The sequence below is a fragment of the Cotesia typhae genome, unplaced genomic scaffold (genome assembly GCF_013202065.1).
Source record: "Cotesia typhae breed Kobodo isofemale line unplaced genomic scaffold, CoteBio_Ctyphae contig_4, whole genome shotgun sequence".
In the NCBI taxonomy this organism is placed as follows: Eukaryota; Metazoa; Arthropoda; class Insecta; order Hymenoptera; family Braconidae; genus Cotesia; species Cotesia typhae.
In genome coordinates, this window is record NW_027423748.1 from 4174574 (window position 1) to 4188140 (window position 13567).

Genomic DNA, 13567 nt, shown 5'->3' on the forward strand with positions numbered 1-13567 from the left:
TGCTAATAAATATCCTTTAACTATTATCAATAATAAATGATTCATTAGTTATTAATAAATGCTTATCAAATCACCTGACGTATAAAATTTAATTGTAAAGAATTGATAAATATTAGCAACTTGATTTCTTAGTTTCATTTTAAAAATAATTTAATATATACTAAAAAAAATATTTCTAAAAAATCGTACTCAATTTTTTTTATTTCTAAATGTAAAATTTTTTTAAATTATTTTTTTGTAATAGTTTATCTGCTGAAAAAAATCTAAAAGTCATCAGATGTTTGCTAATTTCAATATCATAGATTTTTATTCTAGTTTAAATATTTGTAAAAATTGATTTTTTCATCGAGTATTTTCATACATTGTAAAAAATTTCTAATTTAAAATTAAATTGACTGACTAACAGAATATAAATAATTTGTAATTACATTAAAGTTTTGATTTTCTCTTTATAAATTTAGATTTTATTTCGAGTTAATAAAATAAGGTTTGCATATTATATCCGAAGTATTTTGATAAAATCAATACAGAGCTTTTACCTGAAATATTTATAATGAGGTCATTTTATATTTTTCGTCTACAAGAATAACGATGTCTTATTAGCTGACATTCTTGATATCAACGTCTAGGAAAAAAAAAATGAGTATCTTAAAAGATTCTACGTTTTTTCTTAGTTCAGAGCACGTAATGGCATGAGTCAGGAGCAATAATAAGTAAGATGAATAAAAATGCAGTTAAGAAAATTTTGTCTGCCGAGAGGGAGCTTTAATAATTGTAGTACTCGTTATAATTTAAATTACTATGACATTGTTTTTAATTAAAACAAACTTAATTTCTCTTTATGATAACAAAGAGCGTTCGCCTGTCGATAACTTATTTCATAAAGTCGCAGAAGTAAGAATCGATTAGTGCCCGCTCTACTTCTACTTCTTCATTGAATAGTAATAATCACATTACGAAGTAAATAGTATTTCAGGAAAGTGAAGTAAAATACTTAGAACTTGTGAATAAGTCGTCCACTTTGACTATCTTGTATTGACTTTTGTTAAGACTTTCATAATTAAATTATAATAATAATAATAATAATAATAATAATAATAATAATAATAACTGAAAATCCATCTAATTTTCAGTTTTTAAATTACCGGATCTTTAGTGAGATAACACTGTCATGAAATTTCTTATATTAAATGAGGCTCTTTTTAATTTTATTAATGTAATAAAATGTATAATCACCAATTAGATTTAATCTCTCAAAAAAGAAGAATATATATAATTGGGAAGAACTGAATAAATAGGAACGCGCATGCACTTTTTTTATTCAGAATTTATCTCTCTATTTGTATTAAAAGAAATGGAATAATTTGTATCTTTTACGCTTTTTTTTGCATCAAAATTAATGCATATATTATTTAAGAGATTTTCATTACTTTTTTACAAGTATATGTTAAATTAAAGGATTATATTTGTACTAATTATTAATGACGTCATGTTAGAGGAAAAACACTTGAAAATAAGGCAACAAAAATTAAATTTTAGTTTGCAAATTTTTTAAATTAGAAAAATTAACCTATTGAACAATTCTTCAATTGTTATTCTTTAAAACTTTTGTATGTTAATTCAATGCAATTGTGTTCAATGGCTATATAAAAGTGTCATACATTAAACATAAATTTTTCACCTCAACTTTTCTAACGCCACGAAAAATTTTTATTCGTATCAATTTACTACATAAAATTAGTTGTAAGTCATGAGAAAAACTTCGGTAAATATTTACAAGTGGGGTCAACCATTTTAATTTTTATTTTTTTGAACGAAATTTCTATTTGATTTTATTGATATTTTTTTTTTAATTTATAGAAAAATAGACAATTTAAAAGAAAAAAAATTGATTATCACAATTTTAAAAAATTTTTAACAAAATGTATAAATTGTTTAGAAAATTGTGATATTCAACTTTTTTTTTTTCTTTTAAATTGTTCGTTTTTTTATGTACTTTAAAAAATATATCAAAAAAAAAAAAAATAAAAATTTTATCCAAAAACATGAGAGCCAATATTTTTTCCAACTTTAGAAGACAAAAAAGCAATCGAAATCTATTTTTTTCTTTCACGATATTCTTCATAATAAATGCGCCGTTAAAAGAAGCAGAATCAAAAAAAGTTTAAAAATGTTAATTTTTCATCTAGTTATGACCCAAAATGAGGTTGACCCCACTTGTAAATAATTACCAAAATTTCAATAAGAATTCAAAAATTTACCATCAATTTAAATTTTTATATAATCTAAAATATTAAACTTTTTTTTATACCATTGTGATACAGTAACTGGAAATACTTTAAAATACGAAAATAAAAACACATAAGTACCGCTAAGTAAGATCAAGACACCGCCAACGCCAGAACTGTTGTAACAGCAGGGATCTATATAAAAGCCCGATCGGTGGAGTGATCTTGTGGTAGGAATGCCAAGTTGCTTCTTTATTTCTTCAGACAAGCAATTTAGTTAGTCTCTGTGGTAATTTCAAAACCACTATATTACTACAAATTCACATTACCATCTGAAACCATAAGAAGTTACCGATACCGGGATTTTACTTGTCTACTTAGCTAATCACTGCTCGCATCTCACAAATAACAATAATAATAAATAATAAATGATAATACGAAAAATGAAAGGCATTTATTAGCATAAATTCAAGATCTCGAATCAAACATACTTAGATTCATTATCACAATGACAATAATTATCAGATACCAGACCTGAGATCTGATAGACAGGTAACAATGCAAGTCCATTACAGAAAATAAATTAAAAAAACGGCAGCATAAGAACAAACAGGTTTACCACATAAACAGGTATACAAATATAAATATAATGTAACAGTTAGCGATTTCTGTTACTAAAGTGCACCGAGAAATTGGAATTGAACTGAAATTGGAATTAGAGCTGATGGAGTTGGACACAGTATTAGTATAGACGTCGTTATAATCGAGAGTCACATAGCAATCATGGTACATATTCTGTCTGCGACATTAAATGCTCAATGTGTATATGTATATAGAAGCACGCAAGGATGTCATGTCGGTAATAAGTAATAACTGTGTGCTTTGGCTTAAAGTGGAAAGAGCCCAAGGAGTAGGCGTGATAATATCCAGTTAAATATACCCAACATCATGATGCAGTAGAGTACCTTGTATTATATTAATGTACCTGTTTTTAATTCTTTCTCTGATGGTGTAGTATATTTAATATATAGTAAATGGTAGACGGTTGCACCCAACTGTGCTAAAATGATTCCCCGAGACACTACCGGACGCGACAATAAGAGTTGCTATTGTGCACATACACACGTGATGTTGACAATGCAAAAACGGAAAAAATAAAAGTAAATTTGCTTGTATGAGTACTTGTCTATATGTAATGTGACAACAAGCCGAACATACAGCATGTAACAGACAAGTAGACTCTTTGATGTGAATGCTGTGATGTTGATGAGAGCAGACGTCCAATCGGCTCGTTGACTTCACGTGGGATGAAATAACCTAGCCCATAAACCGAGCGGTTGAATGAGCACAAAAACGAGTGTGCCGAGTTCAAGTCTCTGTTAATATATATTATATATAAGAAAAATAATATAATAAGAATAGTAATTTCATGATATGATGCGATGGCATGCCATGACTCGCGCGGCCAGGCAATCAATTATATACCATTTCAGAGAAGGAATTTGTTTGTTCGTACTTGACGAGGTCGTTCGAATAGATTCTAGTTTATTCTTTAGGGTTTTTTTTTTTTTTAATTATTATTATTGGATTCGAATATTCTTAAATCGAATATTATTATTCTTTGTTTACTCGGAGTGATAATTACTAAATCATTTTTTCCATGAAAATTATTAAAGTTTTAAAGCATCCATTGTTGTTTATTTGTAACTGATGTAATTTTCAGAGAAGTTAAAACTGGATTTTTTTCGAGAGCTGATGCAGCTGTTTCAATTTTCACATGTAATGCTACTAGAACAACATCGTTGTTCATTAGTAGAAAAATAAATTTGATTTAGAGAGAAAAAATCATGAACCACATAAAAAAAGATCGAAGTAAGCAGTGAAACTCTTGAATTTAAGATTAACTTAAATAAAAAAAAACTTCTTGAGTTTTTAATTTTTCTACTTGATTAAAGAGAATTTAATCTTTTAAAATAACTTCCTCGGTTCAACATTTTCTCTTATAAATCTAATTAATTTTTCTATCAGTATTGACTTGCAAGGAATTTTGTTTTTCTCCTCAGGTATTCAAAACAAATTTTTGTCATCACCATTATTATTATTATTATAATGATTGTTATTATCTGATGCTAATATATATTATTTGATAGTGATATGGGTTAGATTAGAGTTTGTGGTTTCAGCGGTTAGACCAAGAATTCCACTGGAATCGTTACCGAGAAAATAAATTATCCAAACGCACTAAACGAAATAACAATGTATTAATACTGAATTGTATCCAAATTAATATGAATAGGAAATCGCGGTTTGAAGATGATCGTACGTTGATATATCCATCCAAGTGTGTGATGTATGTACGTCGTTAAGTTTCTGAGACATAGGTAAAATATCTTTGACCAAATTGGAAGCTCGCCAGGTTTGGTAATTCCATAGCATATCAGTTAATTTACTCTGAACAGTGTAGCCCTATAGTACTAAACTAGTATATAGTACTTAGATAGAATGTAACCTTGATTTGGCGCCCACCTACACTCGCGGCTCGTGGTATATATGTTTGTTATGTGATTCTACTCATCTGGTTTATTTGTATGTAATTCACAGTACAGCTCACGTACATACATACATTAGGTAAGTGTGTAGTTAATATAGGACCTAATCTATAGCTACTATTCACTATAATTTGCGTTCACTAGTGAGAAGCGATCAACCCTGATTGCTCTTTCATTGTTTTGTTACTTGGTACTTGACAACACTGTTGGCTTCATGCCACTGGTGCTTCTTGTACTTCAATCGTAAACGCCTCTGCAAACTTTTTAGCGTTAATTTACTTTTTTCGCTTTCATGGCTGTTGTGTAATTTAACACGGTTATTACACACTAAATTACTATCTAATTGGTTAAAACTATATTTCTTTCTCTACATTCTAATTTCAATTGTACGAATGGAAAAAAAATTTTTAAATCTCTAATTTTACTCATTACTCAAAAAGGATTCAATTAACTTTCTTTGAGTTTAGTATTTTATTAGTAATATGAGGTTATTACGAATTTCGAAATGTAGTTTGATTTGATGATGTGCGTATTCGGTAACATAATTTTATTATATCTATATAACCACACATTATTTAGTTTATAATTCATATTGGATTAAGTTACTTTTCATCAGATTGAAACTGGTTATTATTGTTGTTGTTAATTTTGAAATAAATATTTTTTACGGATTGCGGTAAAATATTTAAATCGAGTGTAAATTGAGCTTGTCACAACTTGACTAATCTGTCCATTTTTTTCACCTCAAACAATTTATATTTCATGGAAATTTTAAAATGATTGTGGTGGTGAGCAACGTACGCTGTCAGTTACTTGGAAATTTTTTTTATAATTTAATAGAAAATAAACTGAAATTTAATTATAAAGTGAGTATCAGAACAGAAAAGAATATATAGTTTTTTTTATAACATTCAATTTGAAGTTGAAAACATTTTTAATTGTAATGTAATTTTAAAAATAATCATGTTAATTACATGAGTTACAGGGTTACTATTCTATTGTATTAGAAACCGATGACTTGTAAGAAACAAAAATTTAAATGAGAAAAAAAAAAACAGTTATTTCACGGATTTTTTCTATAAACGAATTTTTATGCATCTATAATCAATAAAAAACACAAAAAAAATTATAAATATTTTTTAAAACTTATAATTTATGTAATTAAATGTATGTTTAACATTGTACTGGTGAAAATGTAATATTTGCGTTTATTTCTGTCTCAAAAGCCCGGTTATATGATTTATGTGCATTTAAATCTCTTATCATTTATTGCCGACGTTTCGCCAGTAGTGGTTAAGTATTAAACGAGCACACTGAATAATGTGAATCTGAAATTTTAGTTTATGCAATTAATATTGCACGAGTTTAGATTAATTAAACTTTAGTGATCTTCACATTAATATTTAACATGAAATTTCCATTTGGATTTAAATAACCAGAGTTGTAGTATAGAAAACTATTTTATTAATAATTCCAATGGGTTAAAACATGGAGTTAGTATAATTTTCTTAAACTATGTGAATTATTTAATTTCTCCGATATAATTAAACAGTTATTGCATGAGAATCATCAGACAGTTAAAATATATTCAATATCATTTTTACTTTAGAAATTAACTTAGCAAACTAATTTTTGCTAATAAAAATAATAACAATTATAATAATGATAATAAAATCTTGACAGTTTTTAAATATTAACTATAAAGAAAAATAATTACCCTGAAAAAAAAAAGAATAAGTAAAAAAAAAAAAATCATTAAGTACTTAAAAGGTAAATAAGGCACTTTTCATTGAAGATATTGTATGCGCGGCAATAGGAGCGAATAAAAGAGAAGAGAGTGCAATTACAGAGGGGGTTGGAAGAACTATTGATTGTAGCAAAGTTCCACCAGTATAATACAGTAGAGAATATACTGTTGTGTACACTAGGCAACACGGGGAGATGTTGTCGGATGCATTGTCACCCCTCTACGCCCCTTTTTATTCCCCACTCTAAACTATGACTATTATTCTCTTTATCACTCTCTCGTATATCTGTATCGTGATCTTCGTCTACATCTACCTCTACATCTCCATAGTACTACATAGTACATACTATCATTATGCTCCTTTGGTTCTTCTCTATTCTTCGTTTTCTGGTTACTTCCACCGAGAGGATAGTCGAGGAGAGATGAGTCGAGAGTTGGAGCTTGAAGCAGCTCTGGATAAGTACCGTGGTTGAAAGACACGCAGTCACGTTTTTTTTTTTTTTTTTTTTTTTTTAAATAACCTAACCCCTGTCAAGCAGTCAAGTGCGTGTTATTTTCAAGTGAGACAGACATTTTGCACAATAAAGTTCGTTAGTCCTCCGGGAAATTAGCTTATCGTTTACAGTCTTGTTTAAACTTTACACGGTTAAGTATTCGTGGGTGAATAGAGAAACAGTTACGCTGAAAATTACTGACAAACTTTTTTAGATAAATATCAACGGAAAAACTAGTTACTTCGTTATTTCCGTAAATAATCAGATCAAGTGCCTATAACAGGAGAGATATAAGTTTCTCGAGTGTTTGTAGGATGAGTTCATTTGGTTTTACTACTGCATAATAACCATCAACCGTAAAAAAAACTTATGCATAATTTTTTTTTTTTTGTTGAAGTAGGTATTACAGTGGAATAATTAATTATTTTTTCACCATACCAGTTTTTAATGTGGCCAGGATTCGAACCGTAGTCCTCTTTTATCTAAAGACACGGTAGTGCTCGCGCTAAGCATACGCTTAGCAAGTTTTAAGTCGTCTAGACAATTATTTTTTTAAAACACCATTTAAAAATTAGTTAACGATTTGAGGGTGAAAATGATTTATTTTAGAAACACAATGTATAGTTCAACTCTCGGCTGGAAATTACAATAAAAAATTTAAATTCCAACTCAAACAAACATGGTTGCAATGATAAAAAATTAAAATATTTATAATGACGGAATATGTAACCCGTCCATTTTTTTTTCATTAAAAAATAAAGCTGGTCATTGGACAAATTCCAACTATGCGAGACACTGAAGCCACTTTTTATTAATATTGTATATGCTATCATCGGAGATTAATGTTCTACTCGACGTATCGATCGGTAAACATATGGCACTATTTGGAAACGGTTTTTATATGATTTTACAACATAAACCTCGTAAAAATCAAGTTTTACTAGAAAACGACCTATCTTTATTTCAGTAAATTTAATGTGAAAGCGAAATACCGATAATATATAATTTGAACAAAAATCATTTCATACATTCAATTTTTCATATTCAATATTGAAATCCGGGAAAAATTTAAATCAAGTCACGTGGCTCAGATTATATAATACATTCTTAACAAGACTTGATATGCAATATACGGTCTTATTGAAAGTGCGCCATAATCTCCGACTCGTGACGTTCCTTTAGGCCTGTCAGAATCTCTATTGTTGTGCATGTGTATCGAAAATCACTATTTATACAGGAGAAATTACTAAAAGTCAAGACACGAAATTTATTCTTTTTATTAATCAATTAAATGTTAATAATTATTTAATGAGTAAATTTTTCGGAAATTTTCTCAAAAATGTTGTTAATTAATTTTAAGATGCATAGCAAAAGTATTTTTACGTATTGTTTTTTTAGAGACATTCTTTATACTAGCAGGGTACTTGGATCTCCTTAAATGTATTCTGCTGAAATTATTATTAGTATCATTTATTTTTGTATGAAAACTCCCAATCTAAATTTTTGTATTAGAAACTTTAATACACTACTGCAAAAAATTAAGGGATCAAAAAAAAATTCCAAATTTTTGGGCAATTTTCAACAGGCCGTAACTTAAGTATCCGATCATAATAGTGGTTAATTTTTTTGTTGCTGGTTTTTCTAAGACCACTCAAAAAACCGCGGAGGCTACAAAATTTTAAAGTTCTAATCCAAAAACTAGACACTAGAAGCTACAATTTCCTTTTTTTTTTTTTTTGATTTTCTGTACGACCATTTCTCTCAAAGTTACGGCTTGTTGAAAATAGCCCAAAAATTTAGAATTTTTTTTTATCCCTTAATTTTTTCCAGTAGCGTTTTTTATCACGACATTTTAAAGTGGACCGTACTCATTTCTAATAAACTACGATGATGAATTATAACAAAGTTTTTTTTTGTATATAATGTTCTAACAAAATCAAGATATTATTATTATTATTTTATAAAAAAAAGTTAAGTGGTTTTCTATCAAAATTTCAATAATAATTCTATTTTGTTTTTTAAAGCTAAGATGTGCATAAATATTCACCGTGAGTTGTAAACATAAAGCCTAAGGTTGAAATTAGATTAATCGGTGAAACAATCGTTGAATACAAGTTCGTTCAGAGAAATCGTGTGGTCAGTACGGGGTCCTATTGATTTTTAATAGAACGTGCAACCCCATAAAGTGCCGAGCGTAGAGAGTAGAGGTTGACCGTGCAGTGAGGTGGGTGCAAACTGAATATAAAGGTGAATATAAAGTTTAAGTGAACCCTACTGAATCATGTAGTCTAGCTCTTGCTCTCCTTGTTTAGTTTTTTTCCCCTAATGTGCAAGACCCGTTACATGCTCAAATCTTGTATACACATACCCATATTATTTATATGTATACAAATATGAGCATGGCACCCTTCTAATAGAAACGAATGGAAACGTAAACTCACCCACCCTTAAACCATCCAACGTCGAAAGCTTGCCACGACATGTCATTCGGTAAAGGCCATTGCCACCACTAATTTTTAGCGAGTGAATCATTCCCTCTACTTTGAGTTACAAATACAAAGTCATAGTCATCGTATTATATTCGACACGATAATACCAAATGAATAGAAGTATATCAGTGCCACCAAAATATAACTGTTGGTGGTGTTAGTGAGCTTCTGTTCTCTTCTGTCAATAATACGAGATACGACAATCGGTAGTCACGTGTTTTAATTTTTTATGTTGACGATTTGCATTGAGTGTTTTTGGTATAATTGGTATTTCAATGCATCCATGTACTTCATATTCACACTTATACACATATATATAATATAATAAAGGGTTATATACTCGTCAACAGTTGACGGTTCTCTATATGCCACTAATTATTTTATTATTTCAATCGCCTTCTGTTCTTATTGATCACGTTAACGTTTTTATTCCAACTATGACATGAGAGCCCACTTTGTAGTTTTAGTTTTTATAACTATTTTAGTTTTTAATTGGTCATCAACGGGAGGTGGGTTAGATTTTTTTTACTGTGTCTTGTGTCTTTCAATTCATAATTGATTGTGTTCTTTCTTTTGGATTATTGTTTTAATAAAGGCAATATAATTAATTGAAATTCTCACAAAAACCCACTGAATCTTCATTAGATATTCATGGGTTTGATGAATGGAATTCTCCGATTTCATATTTTTCAATTCATTCCTTTGTTTGATGGAATATGTATATGTATTATGACTGAGAAATAACTCGAATATTGAGTTCAATTTAATTCTCAGATATTTTGATTATTGAAAGTATTAAAATTTCAGTGACAGTTAAATTCCGTTCAAAATTAGTCAGTACTACGAATTCAAATTGCGCGTATACGCGCGCACTTTAATCCTAACCAACAAAGAATTAGTAACCATTCTTTCGAGATTTTCGATATTAAATTAACTTCAGTTCAATCATCAATTTTATACTCTAAGATTTTCAAATTCAATATCTATCAATGATGTTTTTTTTTCGGTATAAATTGGACTAAAAATTCGAATTTTGAATTAACTGACAGAAAAAAAACTGTGTTTGATTCAAAATAAATATTCTGTTATTTTCTATTTAAAAAAAAAAAAATTTCAATACTTTCAAAAATATGGTGGAGTGAAAATTTGGTCTTTTTAAAAGATTTTTTTTCTTTCTTAGGCATTTCAAATAAAGAAACTTGTTTTTGAAACAAAAAATACAAAATTAATAACTCTACTACTTACAATATTCAAACCTACATTGAAAGAAAAATTAACGACTCTTAATAAAAGAATTAGAAAAAAATTCTTGAACTGGGAATTTTTTCTTGGTTTAAAAGGAGAAATTTCCCCCCTACAGTAAATTTCACTTGATTCGAGAATTTTTCACTTGAATCAAGTTTTTTTTTTTTTGTTTTTTTTTTTTTCAATGTAAGACTTGTTTAAACTTGAAGACGCTAGAAATTATAATTATACCAACAGACATTATTTTTAGGCTCCCAATATTTTATTTCCGAACAAATTAATTAAATCAATTCCTTTCAACCAAAAATTTAAAATTCAAATACATATCAATCTCTTTTCCTATTTGCTTAATCAAAACAAAATAAAATAAAATACTTTCGCAGAAACTATACTCAATTGGATTTTTCCATTCGAAAAAATAACAATTTTTTTCTTTTGAATTTCGATTTGTTTGTGCAATAGGCAAACAATGACAGTAAACAATACCAAAAAAATAAAAGTACATATTCTATTGAACTAGCATTATTCATGGTTCTCTTTATTCTTCGCTATGAACTCTATGGTATAACCTGTAGTTTTGTTCTATTGAAATAACTTGACGATCAGTTGCGATTTCCCACGAGACACATCCCTGTTCTGTGTTATCAGAGTGCCGATGTATAGAGATGATTCAGGAGACGAAAACTTTCCGTTTGGTAATAAATATTAGTACATACTACTAGTAGATGTTAATAATATAAATAGTAAGTACCGGTACAGTAGATCAATTTATTGGCACAGTATCGATTTACATACACAATTAGTAATACTAATACTCATACTGACAATATAACAAACGGAAAACAAACTGTAGAGTGTAATTATTTCCAAACAGAAATAGGAAAGAATCTAACAAGATATTACATAGATCGTTGATCTTCTATTGCTCGTAATCACACAACAAAACATAACTGCGAACGTAATAATGTTTAATTTAAAATAAAAAGATAGTTAATACTAAGTGGTAATTGTGTTGTTATTTCCACACCCAAGAATAATCTTACGTATATATATCTATATAAATTATAAACAGGCTGTCATCAACGTTCTGACGTCACAGCACAATAAGTAGAGATCGAAACTTCACGGACAATCAGTTACTCTTTGCCATAAACGGAAAGTTGCCCCACTACACTATTTATGTGTATATTTGCAAACTGAGTTATATTTTATACATATGTGATGTAAACATGTTAGTGTGAATACTTGTTATGTATATGTATGCATATGCATTACCAATCCATCCAGAAGCCTTGTAGTCTTGTTCGACGACAGTTTCGCGTTGACCGCGATTTTGCTTCTATTCAATCTGTACTTTTTTATATATTGTATTATTTTATAATTTTAAATTGTAATTAAATTCTGACTCTGGCTTATTGAAACTTTCTGCACGAATGTATTTTTAAGTTTTATGTAAGTTTTATTTTTATTTCTGTTGGATAATATTCTATTTTTATAAATTTATTTTGTGGAATGAATAAAATCTGTTTTTATTATTGAAAAATTTTTTCAACACTTGAATTATTGAAGATTTTAATGAAAAATTTTTGATAGGATTGAAGTTATTTTTATTTTTTTTTTTTATTATAAGAGAGTCCTTTCAAACTTTTTGCCTATAATTTAACTTAAAAACTTAACCTAAATTTTTTAATCATTAAACCCATATACTAATCCACAAAATTAATTGGCAAATATTCAATTAACCGATTTTTTAAATTTATTAACTTATAATTTATACTCATCATTTATCATGTGTTAATTTGTATCGTTGTAAATAATTTACTATAATTTTAATGGAGATTAAAGTTTTCATAACGTGCCAAGAATACTTAGACTTAAATTCAAGGCTAACCATTATAAATTTGAATTATAATATCTATATACAAAATACTAATTAACAAATTAAAATTACAAACAAAGTATTATCCCAAACTATCTTTTTTCACATTTAACCTTTGGAATTTAGCATCAAGTATAATCCAATTTTATCCCTAAATATATTTCAAAAAAAAGAATTCATTAATTCCTTAGAAGTCAACAAAGTTTTAAGATTCTAAAATAAAAATATCTTGATTAAAAAATAATCTATTTTGATTAATCTTATCAAAATAGATTAATAAATAAATCTATATGATTAATCTTGACAAAAAAAAAATAATATTGAAAAATTCCATCGTTATAAATATAATATTAAAAAAAAAACTTGATTTTTAAATCAAATGTAATTTGATTGAACGAAGAACAGTTTCTAAGTACAAGAATTTTTCTACTTGATTTAAGATGATCGAATTTTTAAAAATGATGTTGTTGGTTCGAGATTTTATCATTTGAATGAAATAAATTTTTTTTTTTATTACAGTTAATTGAAGGTAACTAGTACAATTTGCGTACGTCTAAAATTTGTAAAATTTTCTTATATACGGAAAAAAGTAAACTGTAATAAATAATAGTCGATTTATAATAAGTAATGATCAACTATGTGAATGTCGAAAATGTTAAAGTATAATAATTAAAAATTTTAACTTTGATATTTATCATTTGGTATTTAAAAAATGATCGCATGATATGTAAAAAGTATAAAATACAGTTACTAAATTTCTAATACAAGCAATGTCAATACTTACAAAATAAAATGGTAAATTTTAAATGCAACGCTAAATATGAAACTATAATTATTGACTTGCTTGGACTGGTAAAATAAACATTTTAAGAGTAGAATTTTTTCTGTTTCAAATGTTAAATTCTCCGAGAATGAGACCCTTTTTTCCTCATCTAA

The 13567-nt window shown here is 27.8% G+C and overlaps 1 protein-coding gene across 2 annotated transcripts in view; it reads left to right on the forward strand.

The window, feature by feature from the left end:
- Positions 1 to 13567, forward strand: part of Siz (Brefeldin-resistant Arf-GEF family protein schizo) — a 117211-nt gene that overhangs the window by 32262 nt on the left and 71382 nt on the right. The window contains exon 1 of one of the 2 annotated variants that reach the window (XM_074243452.1): positions 11027 to 12204. The exons of the other annotated variant lie outside the window; for it this stretch is intronic. The gene's annotated coding sequence lies outside the window, so the exon portion shown is untranslated. Of the gene's footprint in view, positions 1 to 11026; positions 12205 to 13567 lie in introns of those variants that run through there. 2 annotated transcript variants of the gene reach the window in all.